This window comes from Protopterus annectens, chromosome 4.part0 (genome assembly GCF_019279795.1).
Source record: "Protopterus annectens isolate FY-2018-M chromosome 4.part0, PAN1.0, whole genome shotgun sequence".
Classification (NCBI taxonomy): Eukaryota; Metazoa; Chordata; order Ceratodontiformes; family Protopteridae; genus Protopterus; species Protopterus annectens.
The window spans coordinates 543,942,657-543,956,822 of record NC_056733.1 but is presented as its reverse complement, the minus strand read 5'-3'; the positions used below and the strand labels follow the sequence as shown (position 1 = coordinate 543,956,822).

General features: G+C 39.8%; 1 protein-coding gene across 3 annotated transcripts in view; it reads right to left on the bottom strand.

Moving 5' to 3' along the window:
* The window catches only part of HPS4 (HPS4 biogenesis of lysosomal organelles complex 3 subunit 2), a 1,290,848-nt gene that overhangs the window by 288,315 nt on the left and 988,367 nt on the right, over positions 1-14,166 (bottom strand). The gene's annotated exons all lie outside the window — the stretch shown is intronic.

Here is a 14,166-nt window from a genome sequence, read left to right as displayed (position 1 = left end):
GGCCATGAGAAATAATCTCTGGATAAGCAGTAGGATTCTTGAAAAGGAACTAATGAGAATCAGGAACTCTATAATACCTGTCAGGTTTTCTGGGAGCAGGAGGAATAGAATTAGCAGTCAAAGAGTTCTCCATGAAAACATCAACAACTTCCAATACAGGAGGGATAGCCAAAGGCTTATGCTGTGGCAAATCCAAGAATTCCCTCATCCTTTTCTTAGACTGAGGGTAGTCCTGACTTTCCCATTTGAAATGCTCCCTAAGAGTATTCAGAGCATCTCCAAAAGAAAAATCTTCTGGAGGGGAGCTAGAAAGGATTGAGTCTTCTGCATCAGAATCCTCAAAACCAGAAAAAAGTTGAGAGTTTCCCTCTTCATCAGCAGAGTTGCTGGAAACCTCACAGTCTGAGGCAGACAAAACTTCTGGGGACAATTCCCTAGTCCTCTTAGAAGGAGGTGGCTGAGAGCCCCTGATAAAGGTCAAAAGATCACTAGCCATTTTAATAATCTGAGACTGAGGTATTTGAGGGGAGGCTGGCGCCTGCGTTTGAGTAAATTTGCGGCTGGAAGGTCTGCTAGAAAGCCGGAGGGACTCAGGAGGCCTAGTCACCACAGTAGTCTGAACCAAGGTCGTCGGTCTGGATATGGTCTCAGGGCAGAGAAAAGAGGCCTCAGAAACCAGTGCCTGCTTAGCGGCTCCAGACCCAACAGAGGCGGCGACTGGCACAGGGTCAGATGATGAAGTGGAAGCCTGCGATATGGAGGACTCAGAAAAGGTCACAGTAGAGGCCTGCTGCTGAACATCCATGGACTGCAGGGGCTGGGAAAGCACCTCACTGACTTCTGCTGTGCTAACAACCAACTTAACAGGAACGTCGTCGGCTAATTTGACCCTAAGTCTGTCGCGGTCTTTATCCTTGCACTTCTTAGGAACATTTGAAGTCGGGAGACCAGAAGACACCATACCGACTAACTTAGGCCAAACTCCGAAATGCTTAAATAAGATCCTAGCTCTACGGCGTATGGTACACGGGTTGAAAGAAGCACAGAGATCACAATTAGGGACACCGTGCTCAAGGCCCAAACAAGCGATACAGTAAGAATGAAAATCACGGTGTGGAATCTGTTTTCCACAGGCAAGACAATTAATCTTCTCTGACATTAGTTAAAGCAAGAAAAGAGTGTCCCCAACAGGGTGTTTATCTAAGGATGTCTTCAACTTTAGCAGTCGAAATACAAAAAGAAGGTAGTCGGCCAACCGGTACTAGTGCAAATTGCTTCTGCTTCGGGCTCCGCAGCAAGAAAGACTGAGGAAATGGTGTCGGCTGCCTGCCTTTGTACCTGACATCAGGCTTACAACCGAAGGCAGGTGACATCATATACCAAGGACTTTGGTATTTTGGCTGACTGTGGGCTACCGGGTGCCGGATAACCCATTTTGTAAGGACTGCAACAGTGAAACACTATGAACATCTATTATTTCAATTATCTAGGTTTACCTTGAAGGTTGCAAAGGTGCTACTCTACTTGATATATAGTGGAATAATGCTATACTGGACTGGCTGGGAATCAAACCTGGGCCTCCACTATGGCAGGCAAGAATTCTAACACTGAATAACCAATGTAATGTTTCTGCACATTGAAGGAAGACAAGCTGGTATCTTTTTAAGTACAAAACAACTGTGTTTAAAGGAGTGACAAAAATATTGCAAAGAAAACTGGGATTTACAGTTATTTGAGCCAAGGAACAACCTACTATTAATTCATTATTTATTACTCGTGGGGCATAGAGTCCTATTAAGTTTAATAATGTACATACATTACTGAAACAAAGAATTAAGCCAAAGACAAGAGTTTGAAGACAAAAATACACGTTATGAGAGAAGATGAGACAAGGGAAAGAATACTGAAAGGACTGCATTCAGCTTAGTGAAGAAACTGATAAATATGCAGAGCATGGGAAATTACCCCATCATAATTAAAAAGTAAATATATCTGCACACTGATTTATGCACAATGACATATATTTGAACAACAATAAAATAAAAATGAGTTGAAAATTATCTAACAAATGTGAGAAGCAAGAGTGCAGGAAAAAACTTGTGCAGTAGCTACAGATATAAGCATAATTAAAAGAAATGTGCTGCTATTAAAACAGTATGCAGGTGCTGTGGCAATATGATAATTTTGCTAAACTGTGTGAAGGTGTACAATAAAAGAAACAAACTCAGAATAATAAAATATGAATGTATAACAGTTGCCTGTAAGACATAAATTGCACTGAGAATGTGCACAAAGTCATCAGAGTGGAAGATAAAGGTGCAGAAAAGGTGAACACAGCCAGAAAATTAGTTGGAAATATGTTAAGATAAAACATACAGATAGTGTAATGATGAAGGCCAAGATTATTGGTGAGATATATGCCCTGATCTGTTCCAGTAATCTTTCTTTATTGGGGAAACCATTTAATGATTTAAATTAAGACTCCAAATGCATTCATCATCCATCCACAATACTTTAAATTAGACTCCAAATGCATGTTAGGGATATCAGTTTTAAACCTAAAAGCTCTGTGGCATGCACTTCAATACTTTTTATGACAGGAAACCTGTCAGCCTCCAAGCTACTTATTTGGAGAAAATGTCCACCTAAAATGGAATGGTATGTCAATAAAATGGTGTGTGTGTAAATGGGAAATTTGATACTTTCAATTTTAAAAGACTGCACTTTAATTGCATCTGGGGAGTTTTAATTATTAAAAAAAAATTACTGTTTTGTTTCATCAATCAATTTGTTTTTAATTTTCTATTTAAAGCTTGTACTTGTGCAATGAAAAGATATTTATGCGTTGAAAGCAAGTCTTCATCATCTAAGACCATTTGGCCTTGGGAATGAATCTGACAGGAATATGCTAATGAGTGTTCATCTGGTTCACAGTCTTCATCTTCCTTCTTAACGGAAGAGGACTCGTGCTGCCTTTTCTGTGAGAGGGGGAGGAAGAAATGAAGCAGAGAGAAAGAAATGAGGTTTGAGAGACAAAATGGCCTTACAAAGGTCCTACAAAAATTCCATCCATTCCTCTTCTTGAGATGTCTGAGATGTAGAGACATTCTTAGTCTTTGCTTCTTCTTCTTAGGTGTGATATTTGCTTTAAAAAATGCAGCAATCTGATCCCTGGTGCACCTCAATCAAAGAACTAGGAGCCTCTTCCTTAACCTGGATTTGAGGCATACCCCCAGGCCATCAGGAATAACAAACCTTGGTTCTCCCTTGTCAACAATTTCGGTATAATCAGTTGCATCAGATGTTTAAGAATCAGACACCATACAGTCCTCTGGAGGGGTCACGGTGGTTGGAACCTGAGAAGTGATTGGATTTACTGCAGGTTGCTGCAATACTTCATTAGGTATGTCTGAATCCAACTAGGCAGATGCTGATTCACATCTATGTCCTTTAAATTTCTTTTTTAGTGTGAGCAGAATGTCAGATGCCAAGGGTTCTGCTATTTTGGATTGAGCAAAGCACTTCAAGTGTTCAGTCTCTAAGTATGTATTTAATGAGGAAGAACATGTATCCACGGTTTTTAGAAAAATAAATGACCGGCAAATTTGAAAATTCTTATCGTCGTGTTCAGCCACAGGGCAAAACATTGGGAGTGGAGGTCCTTGTATGAATCTGCCACAATCACACTCCCCTCTCTTAGCTGACATCTAACAAATTTAAACACCAAAGAAACATGAAAAAAGGAAGGTTACCCAAAGGGGCACTTAAGTGAATACATGATGACAGAGTTAACACCAACAAACATGCAAAGCAACAGACAGACAGATGTGTGAGAGACCTGCATTCAGACTGGCAGCAAGAGAGTCTGAGGATCTTATACTCATTTTTCTATGTATGTACCCTTATGCCCATGGACTTCGGTCATATGTTAACCATATGGTAGGTTTTTGGCTTTGGTACTTCAGTTTACCTCAATGAGATAACTGCAGTAGTACTGGAAGGACATCTCTTCAGCATCAATACCCTCTCCCTTAGTTTACTGTATACTGCCACCAGCAAAGTTGCTCTGGCACACTATGAACACAAATTACGGTCTACCATTAAAAAAGTTTATTAAACAAAAGGATAATTATATAGTAAACTATACCAGAAAACAGTATTAACAAAAATAAAAAAAGCAACATAGATATGTTCACACTAAAATTTATTATAAAAACATATACCAATGCAAAGCTTTCGGGATATACCCTTCATCAGTGCTCAACTCATCAATTTAAAAACAATTATTTATATTAAACTTAATTTAATCATATGATACAGCTATCCAATAAGAACATACAAACGATCAACGGTACTGCTTTGTTTTCTAGTTAAAACATGTTTAATTATTAACTGTGTTATTTAAACCAGGAAAAACATCTGCTTCAAGTCTTAATATCCAATTATATTCACACAACTCAAGAAAATTATTCACGTTACCCCTTCTAATAAATTCTACTTATTACATCAATAACTCTAAACTTAAAAAAATGTGCAGAATCAGTATCTATAACATGTTTGGCTAAAGCATTCGTCCGAACACTCCTACGTATGTCGGCCTTATGCTTAGTGACAAGCTCTCTGAATTTCCGACTGCACTTGCCATCATAAAAACATTAGCATTTACAGCATGTAGCTAGGTAAACAATATAGGCAGTGTTACAATTAGCATAACATTTGAAATAATATACCCTTTTCATTAAAGGATGTGTAAAGGTATTATTACTGACAATATCTCTACAGCAACTGCATCCACGGCATGGAAAAGTGCCATGCTTACTGCTTATCCTACTAATGGTCACTATCTTAGGTTCATAGGTTCATACTAGGCTATCTGCCCTGGGGCAACTATAAGCCTAGCCCAATTCTGTATGGCTTATGCCACCCCTTGATTTGAGTATACTGTGCCCTTTTTAAGGTTTAGTTTACTGTGCCTCTATCTAATAGTGACACGGGAGTAATCCCTGGGACAAACCTACGATCCCCCATCCACTTATCGAGATTCCTCTTGAAGAGATTCAGTGAGTATATACCGAACAAGAGTGGTCCCAGGACAGAACCCTGTGGGACGCCACTTGTGACCAGTTTCGAGTCTGACATGGCTCCAGCAACTCTCACTCTGTGGGTTCTGTCTTTGAGCCAGTTTGCGACCCATCTTGTGACATAGGGGTTTATATTTAAGCTGGATAGTTTATCTATGATGCCCGAGTGGGGTATTGTGTCAAATGCCTTTGCAAGGTCCAGATAGGCTGTGTGGACTACCTTCCCTTCATCTATGGCTTTGCTGACTGTTTCAAAGAAGTCAACCATGTTCAAAAGGCAGGATAACGTAACCTTCTTTTTAAATTTTTACAATTTCTGTATGCAAAACTAGGCTTATCATCTAACTTCTTCTTTTGACTTTTCCAGGTTAGGGGTCGCCACAGCAGATCACCTGTCCGCTCATGATTGGCAGTGGAGTTTTACGGTGTCGAGTTGCCAGCCCGGCGCCCAACTTTCCACAGAAGGCACAGGCTTATCATCTAACAATGATTTTAATTCAGGCATGACGGTTAAAATACCCCAAGTTTTTTGAATAATTCTCTTATTCGTTCTCCTATTATATGTGGTCACATATCTAATTTTATTTTTATCATCCTTTCCTTGCTTACCAATATCTAACTCATCATCCAGAGATTTAGCAAACGTTTGGCTGTTCCACTTCTTGCATCCAAAACTTCTTTTATTACTTCGTCTGTCATTTTTTTCATTATACCCTCTTTCTTTGAATTCCAGAGCCATTTCTCTCATCTGCTGTTCACACTGAAGCGTCTCAGTATTCAGTCTGCTAATCCTAAGAAACGGACTTTTCATAATACCCTTAAAAATGCTATGGGCCATGCCTGCTACTTCTATGTATATACTTATTTGCATGCACTGGTTTCCTATAGACCATTGTATTAAGAACATCATCGTGCTTAGTTAACGTAACATCTAAGAAATTAATTTGATCAGTGGAACAGCTCATTTTAAACTTTAAAAAATCTGTGGTATTATTTAAATATTCAACATATTCATTTATGTTTCCTCATTTCCCTTTCAAATTAGAAAGCAGTCATCCACAAACTGTTTACACCATAAGACATTAGTATTCAGGGAATTATTAGCACTGAAACATACTCATTTTCCCATTGGTTTAACATCAAATTTGCATAAGTGTTTGCCATAGGAGTACCCATGGTAACACCAGACACCCGAAGAGAAGGTTGTTTCTCAAAAGTAAACACATTGTTAGACTGCTTTAATTAATTGACAGATATTTTCAATATCTCTGCCTTCCATGCTAGTGTTTGAGCAGAGGAACTGACGAATAACACTTATTCCATAACTGTTGGGAATAATAGTAAAGAGAGAATTAATATCTAATGGGACCAGTAAATAGTCATTACTTGTGTTCCCATCATACCACTCATATAATTTAGATAAAAAGTCACCAGTGTCCCTAATAAAGCTACAACAAAGTTTCAAATATTTACTTAAAGAATTCTGAAGATCGACTGACAGAGGTTCTGTGACCCATCCCCTCTCAGAAACAATTGGTCTCATGGGGGGGGGGGGGGGTGACAAATTTATGTATTTTCAGCAGCTTATAGATTAATGGAACAAATGGACATGGTACAGTAAAATAATTAAAAAGCTCTATAGATATATCATTCTGCAGTTGCATCTCAAAAATTACATACTCCTATTCAAAATACATGTCTTTACTTCAATGAAATCAATCCTTTTAAAAGTACTTCTATTTGATAAAAAAATCATACATACATTGCACATAATCCACCTTAATCATTATCAAAATGGCCCCACCCTTGTTTGCTTGCTTAAATATAATGACTAGATTCAACTGCAGATACTGTAGTGCTTCATGCTCATCATACATTAAATTGTACTTCTTCAATTTAACCTTAGTTTCATACAACATTCTAATCTCCTGTTCGTATAAATTGTGAAAAGCAGTGACTACAAGGCAACCATTGGGAATAAATACACTTGATTTCTTACAAATACTTACATCAGTTATTACATTTTCTTTAAATATAAGCTTTAAATTAAGGTTTCTGGTGACGATTTTTAAGTCAGTTAATGCATCAGTAACACTCTATCCCAGTGGATATGAACTGTGACCTCTTACTTAATAGCCTCATATCCGCTGGAGTTAGAATATAGTCTGAAAGGTTTATAAGATTCACTGTCTCTGTCGAGAGACCTTGCTTCGTACCTGGGGGCTGTCGTTCTTTCTTTTGATACCATTCACAGCTACCCGCTGTTCGGAAGGATTCCTGGGTTTCTGTTATATTTTATCTGGTAAGTTCAGTGTAATAGTCTTCATAACTTTGAAAAAACCCTCGTCATTTTGTACACTAGCATTAGATTGAGTAGGAGGAACAGAAGACTGATGAACCAATTGTTTAGCAGCTACACTCTCATCATTTTGATTGGATAAAGGCTCCAATAAGGGCTGTTGACTGGATACAACCCTTTCACTAGTATTCTCATTCACAAAGGCAACACTAGAAACACTGTTCTGCACTACAGATGTAGTGAAATTGCCTTCATTGGTTCTCATCTGATAATGTGAAGGCTGATTGGAAGCACCAGACATAGGAGGAAGATCATCAGTAAAGTCATCCAATTGATACATGTTTCCCCTAGAAGCAAGTGGGGAGCTATTAGTCTTTATGTCTTTATTCTCCTTAGGCCATGAAAATATATAGCCCAACTTAAAATCATTCATATCTCTCAGAAGTTTACGTTTATACCGGTCTACCCCCTTGGTGATATAGGTGTATATGGCCACATCTGACACTGAGTGAATACCTCAGTCTGGATTTTTGTCAAATGTCTTGTGCTTGTCAAGTTCAAAAGACTGATGGTGCTGCCATCATGCATGTCCTTAATGACCTCTTTGAGGACATCTAACAGATGTAACAGACATGATATAGAATTAACAAGACACATAGGGTCTCTGTTGCACACAGCCGGGATATCACTAGTGTCCATTTAGAAAAGGTCCATGATGACATGTCAGTGTACCTCACATGTTGGCATACCTCACAGATGAGGAGAGTCAGAATGTGTCTATACATGCATGCATTGGGTACTGTCCCCCCTACTCACAAGGATGCATGTTGAAAACACCCTTCTACAGCAACATAGTCTGTGTGGAGGGTGTGTTGACGTGTGTATTCAACGTGTCAGGAATGTGTATGTGATGAATCATGTGATAGGCGATCTGTGATGTTGTCACAGCCCACTAATTCTGTGTGACAGGCCTGCATGAAGGTAAGACGGTGCATACCAGCTATCCTCAATTGGCCTACAATTTGAACACAAGCCCCCCACACAGGGATCACTGAAAAACTCTCCCAGCTGGGGATTAAACCTCATGATACTAGGTGGATAACCAATTGGCTCACTAACAGAACACATACTATGAAAGTTGGTGAATCAGCCTGTACTAGTACAGCTGTCACCATTGGTGCACCTCAGGGATGTGTGCTTGGCCCTCTGCCCTCTGTAATCTATTTCTCGACAGTTCAGGCTAAAGTATACAGCCTCTGGCTTACCATGTTTGCTGAGTCTTACATACTGGGTGCAATTATTGGGTCTACCTATGATGATAACATACTACAGGAGGGGTTAATGCAGACAAATGATTGGTGACAAAGCCACATGTTCTACAAATAAATGCAAAAATGCATCTTTATTTTGGCCTTCTGCAAAGTGGAATTCCCTACTAATTACAACACTGATAACAATCCTGCTATAATGAAACTCACTGATGCAAGCACTGGGAACACACATACATAGCACTCTGAACTTCGACCACCAAGTGTCCAAAATGGCATTAAAGGCCTACGTTGTGCACATCATAAGTCATACCATCATATTCAGATCTAAGACTTATATTACAGCACTGTACTCGAACCTCATAAAAACTCTAATATAGAGTATAATACTCTCTTTTACATGTACCTAACTAGACAAATGCACCAGCAGCTGGACAGACCACATGGGTTATTCACCAAGAAAACATACTGCATACAAACTATGTCATGATCTATATGAACTGAGTGAAATCCATGTCACTGTAATCTGTATGTTATAGGATGAGGTGACTTCTGCCTGGCCTCCAAGCCTTTCTCTGACCCTGCCCTACTGGGAATAGTGCACATCCACAAATCAGATATAGATGATGGCATCAGCAGTGTCTGGTGTGGTGAGGAGAATATGGCAATAACAGTGTCCCACATGCTGGTGAAAAAGGTCTCTGTAATGTCAAGCAAGTGCACGCCACACACACACACACACACACACACACACACACACACACACAGTTGACTGCAATGAGAATAGAACCCCTAAGTACACAGACTACAGAACTCTGTACTTAAGGCAAGTGCCATAGCTCATGTCTGACCTGGAGTGTCTCAGACAACACTTTATAGCTGATGAGATCAGCGGTGTCTGGTCAGGAGAATACGGCAACAACAGTGACCTACATGCTGGTATAAAAGTCTCACTGTAATGTCAAGCAAGTATACACACACACACACACACACACACACACACACACAGAGGAGCACTGCTTCACATGCAGTGGTAGCCTATTACAGAGGAATGCAATCACTGGATGATATATCTGTCTCCCAGCATCGTCTGTTTACATCACAGGCTAGGTTGAGATCCATGGAGCAAGGTATTCTTGTCCCACTTGATTTGCATGTGTCCAGCATTTCCAGTAGAGCAGGGCATCAAGACTGCTCTGTAGGCCAGGCATGGGTCACTTCTCAGCAGCCTGCATGATACTGAGTACAGTGACAGGTCTTTCAGTCTTTCCATGTATGTCACATTTTGGAGGCCCTGGATTCTCCCAGTCACAAACCTCTGTATTTTCTCCAGTTGCTGCAGGTGTCTGGTGAGGTACAGACAGAAGGGAGCACTGGTCTGATAAGGGTAGAGTTCAGCAGAGCTCCCTGGTCTTGGATGCGATAGCCTTATTTATGAGGTGCGCAAAGTAGAACGTGTGTCTCACCACTATGGACACATAGTGATTGAAGGGTAAATTGCTATCAACACGTGTTCCCAAGTCTTGCAACACTGTGTTTGAACTTGGTGCCATGTATATCATAATTAGGAGGAGTACTTTATTGCAAAAGGGGACAATGAGGCATTTTTTGTTTTAAGGTTCAGTCCATGAGTTTGGCACCAATCATTTGTCTGTGTCAGCCCCTTCTGTAATATGTTAACATGGTTGGGGTACTCTATACGACTGAGCCCAGTTGACAGTCATCTGCAAACGTAATAAGCCACAATGCATCTACCTTTGCTTGGACTTCAGAGAAACAGTTTCCAAACAGCTGATGGCCCACCACAAATCCTTGTGGTATTCCACTGACGAGTGGTCTAGTGGTGGAGGTGCAGTCCCCACCTTTGACAGTGTGTGTTCTGTTGGTGAGCCAGTTGACTATCTATTTAGTAATGTATGGGTTAATCCCATTTAGTAATGTATGGATTAATCCTCAGATGGGAGATTGTCTCTATGATACCTGAATGGGGGCTAGTGTTAATAATTCTGGATAACTCAATGTAGGTGGTATGCCCTGTTATCCCTCATCCAGGTCTTTGGGGTCAGTATCAAAGAAGTCCACCAGGTTTAATAAGCAAGATATACAGTTCACATAAAATGGGTCAGGTCAAGTGTGTTGAAGGACATCTGTCTCTGTGGATAATGTGCATAATGGAAAAATGTATTCACAAGCAGCTACTTAACCACTTACTACAAAATAACCTATTGGCTAACTGCCAACATGGCTTTAGGCCATTTCACAGTACATCTACTGCCCTTCTATCCTTCACCGACTCTATATACAAGAATCGCAACAACAACTCTTTCTCTTCTGCTCTATTTATCGACCTGTCAAAAGCCTTTGACATGGTAAACCATAACTTGCTGCTTGACAAACTAAAGCCTCATTCTCTCAATCCCCAAGCCATACAATGGTTCAGATCCTATCTGGAAAATAGACAGCAAGCAGTACTTTGGCAGAACAGTCTATCTTCACTACTTCCTGTAAACATTGGAGTCCCACAGGGCTCCATCCTAGGTCCCCTACTCTTCTCCTTATTTATCAACAACTTACACATCAACATACCCCAAGCCACCTGCATTCAATATGCAGATGACTCCACATTAATATGTACAGCCACTGATATACCCTCTCTCCAATCCCTCACACAAACTGTTTTTCAAAATGTTGAAAACTGGTTTATGCAACACTGCCTCCTCTTAAACCCCAAAAAAACAAAGCTATTGCTTTTTACTCCTACTCATAAATCAGCCACTCCTTTCTTCTCTATAACCTCTAACAATGGTACCAACATCTTCCCAGACACTACAACCCGTCTACTAGGGGTAACTATCGATAATCATCTCAATTATGATGAACACATAAACGCCACCATTAAGTCTGTTAACAGAAAACTTGGCTCACTCTACAGAATAAAAGCCTTCCTTACCCCCTCTGCAAGGAAAACAATTGCTCAGACCCACCTCATTTCCACCCTCTTTTATGCCTCTGTCATATATACCAATCTTTCCAAAAGCAACCTCACTAAGCTCTCCATATGTTATAATAGCATAACTAGATTTATCACAAGTTCCGCCTTTAAAACTCCCCACTGTCTTAACATCAAACAACTAGGGTGGCTAGAACTGCAAAACCAATTGCTTATAACACAAAAGATTCTACACCTCCCTAACAACACTCCTATCTTGTCTAATCTTATTACTCCTTACAATAATCTACCTACATTACGCTCTGCTAACAAGCTCCTAGTTTTATCCAGCAAAGCTAATAACAAAGCTGGTGATTCTCTTTTCGCTAACACCGTAGGTAAAGTCTGGAATCAACTTCCTGCTGAATTATCTACCATTAATTCTACTTTTCTTTTCAAGAAACATCTTAAAAAACATCTGAAAGCACACTGGCTTTGTCCATGTACTAACCCCCATTGATATCTTTTTTCTTCCATTCTTTAATCTTAACTCTATTCATACACCTGTATCCACTGCCTTCAACTCTACTCTTACTCTCCTATAATGAAAACAAGATACATTTATTATTCCCTTTATCTAATAATTGCTCATAACTTTCTAGTGTGATTTTGGAAAAAAAAAAAAAAAAAAAAAGTTTTTGTTCATTTTACGTTTTGTGTATAGAAATGCTTAGTTCAATTTATTTAGTATTGCCTAGTTTTAATTCTGTAGAATTGCTTAGTTTAACTTTGTCAATTTTCTGTTTGGAGCTTTTCTCCCCGGGCCTCTACTGAAAATGGACATATATCCAGCTAGACTAGCCCGGTCAACAAATGTAAAATAAAATAAATGTAAAATAAAATAAATAAAATAAAATAAGCTCCATGCTGATTCCTTCCCTAGCCTTGCAGATCATTATTTTAGGCTTATGGGTCAATAGTTCTAGTTCTGCATGTTAACAGATTGATGTGCATTGCATATCACACATTTGATATTAATTTCTGTAGTGTAGGTGATATATATGTGAAAAAAGTACTGGGAAACCAGGGCTGCAGTACTTGGGTGGAGGCAATACATGGTTGTATTGTAAATATGTGACATATTGTGAGACAGGACATTCAGTTTATGTTTCCACATGTCATTTCATGTCTTAGACAGGAAATGAACAGCAATACGTTATAATATTTACTTTTCCATAGCGCAGGAAGCAGCAGGCTTGTGCGATGGTAGGCAAATGGTTTAGAAATGAGTACCTCACTTGCACATTAATTTTGCCTGTTTGCATGTAATTAAGTAGTGCGCAAATACGAGCTGCATAGCTAAAGTCTGAGAGTTAGTACTAAGTCTATGAAACACACCTGCTGCTTAATTGACTCTGACAGCAATTGTAAATGCAGCAACACATTTTTTTGAGCCCAGATGATACTGGGTTTGAATCCAGGTGTGTCTAATAGTTTTAAATACTTTTAAATAAAGAGTGCGCGTAGATAACCACATAATTTTACCGCCACTTAGAGTCACTTGGCGTTGTTGCACAATGCAAAAAGTACAGTTTTGTACCTACCATAAATGTAGATGTTCGAGGATCCACATTGCTGCAGTCCTAACTATTGGGTAGTCCGCTGTCCAGTCGGCCCGAATACCAAAGTATATGGCTGACGTCGGTCAGGGCGCATTAGACTGACGTCAGTACGTCAGGGTACTAATGCGCATGACCGACGTCATATCCTCAGTCTTTTCTTGCCCCAGATGTCAGAAGACCCTGAAAAGATAAGGCCAAAACCCAAAAACTCCAAACATACCTGCACCAAAAATATGTACAATATATACCAAATTAGCAAAAGACAACCTCACCTACACAACCACCCCTAAACACAGAGGGGAAGGAGGGAGGGTAAATTGGACTGCAGCAATGTGGATCCTCGAACATCTACATTTATGGTAGGTACAAAACTGTACTATGTTCTTCATTCCACATTGCTGCAGTCCTAACTATTGGGTAGAATCCCAAAGCAGAGGTAAGGGAGGCTGGCAAATCATAAGGAAGCAGGAACTGACAACATGCCTTGCAAAATAGCTGTGGCAAAACCAGCCCTAGACTTAGAGTAGAGAGGAAGGTGATAATGCTTAGAGAAAGTATGCACTGAACTCCAAGTAGCTGCCTCCAAAATATCCTTAGTTGCCACCCCTTAGAAATGCTGTTGAAGTGGCAGTAGCCCTAGTGGAATGAGGCCTAATCCCAGCTGGAATCTCCTTGCCATGATGGGAATAACAAAATGCAATGCAACACCCAATCCACCTAGAAATAGTTTGTTTTGACACAGGCTTGCCCTGTGAACTCAAAGCAAAAGAAACAAACAACTGCTGAGACTGCCTAAAATCCTTAGTCCTGCTCAAATAATAACGCAATTGCCTGTGTACATCTAAAGTGTGCAAAATCTTTTCCCCTTTATTTTGGGGTTCTGCATAAAAAGTAGGCAAATGAATAGTTTGGTTTAAAGCCACACTAGAAACCACCTTAGGCATAAAGAAAGGATTAGTACGTAAAG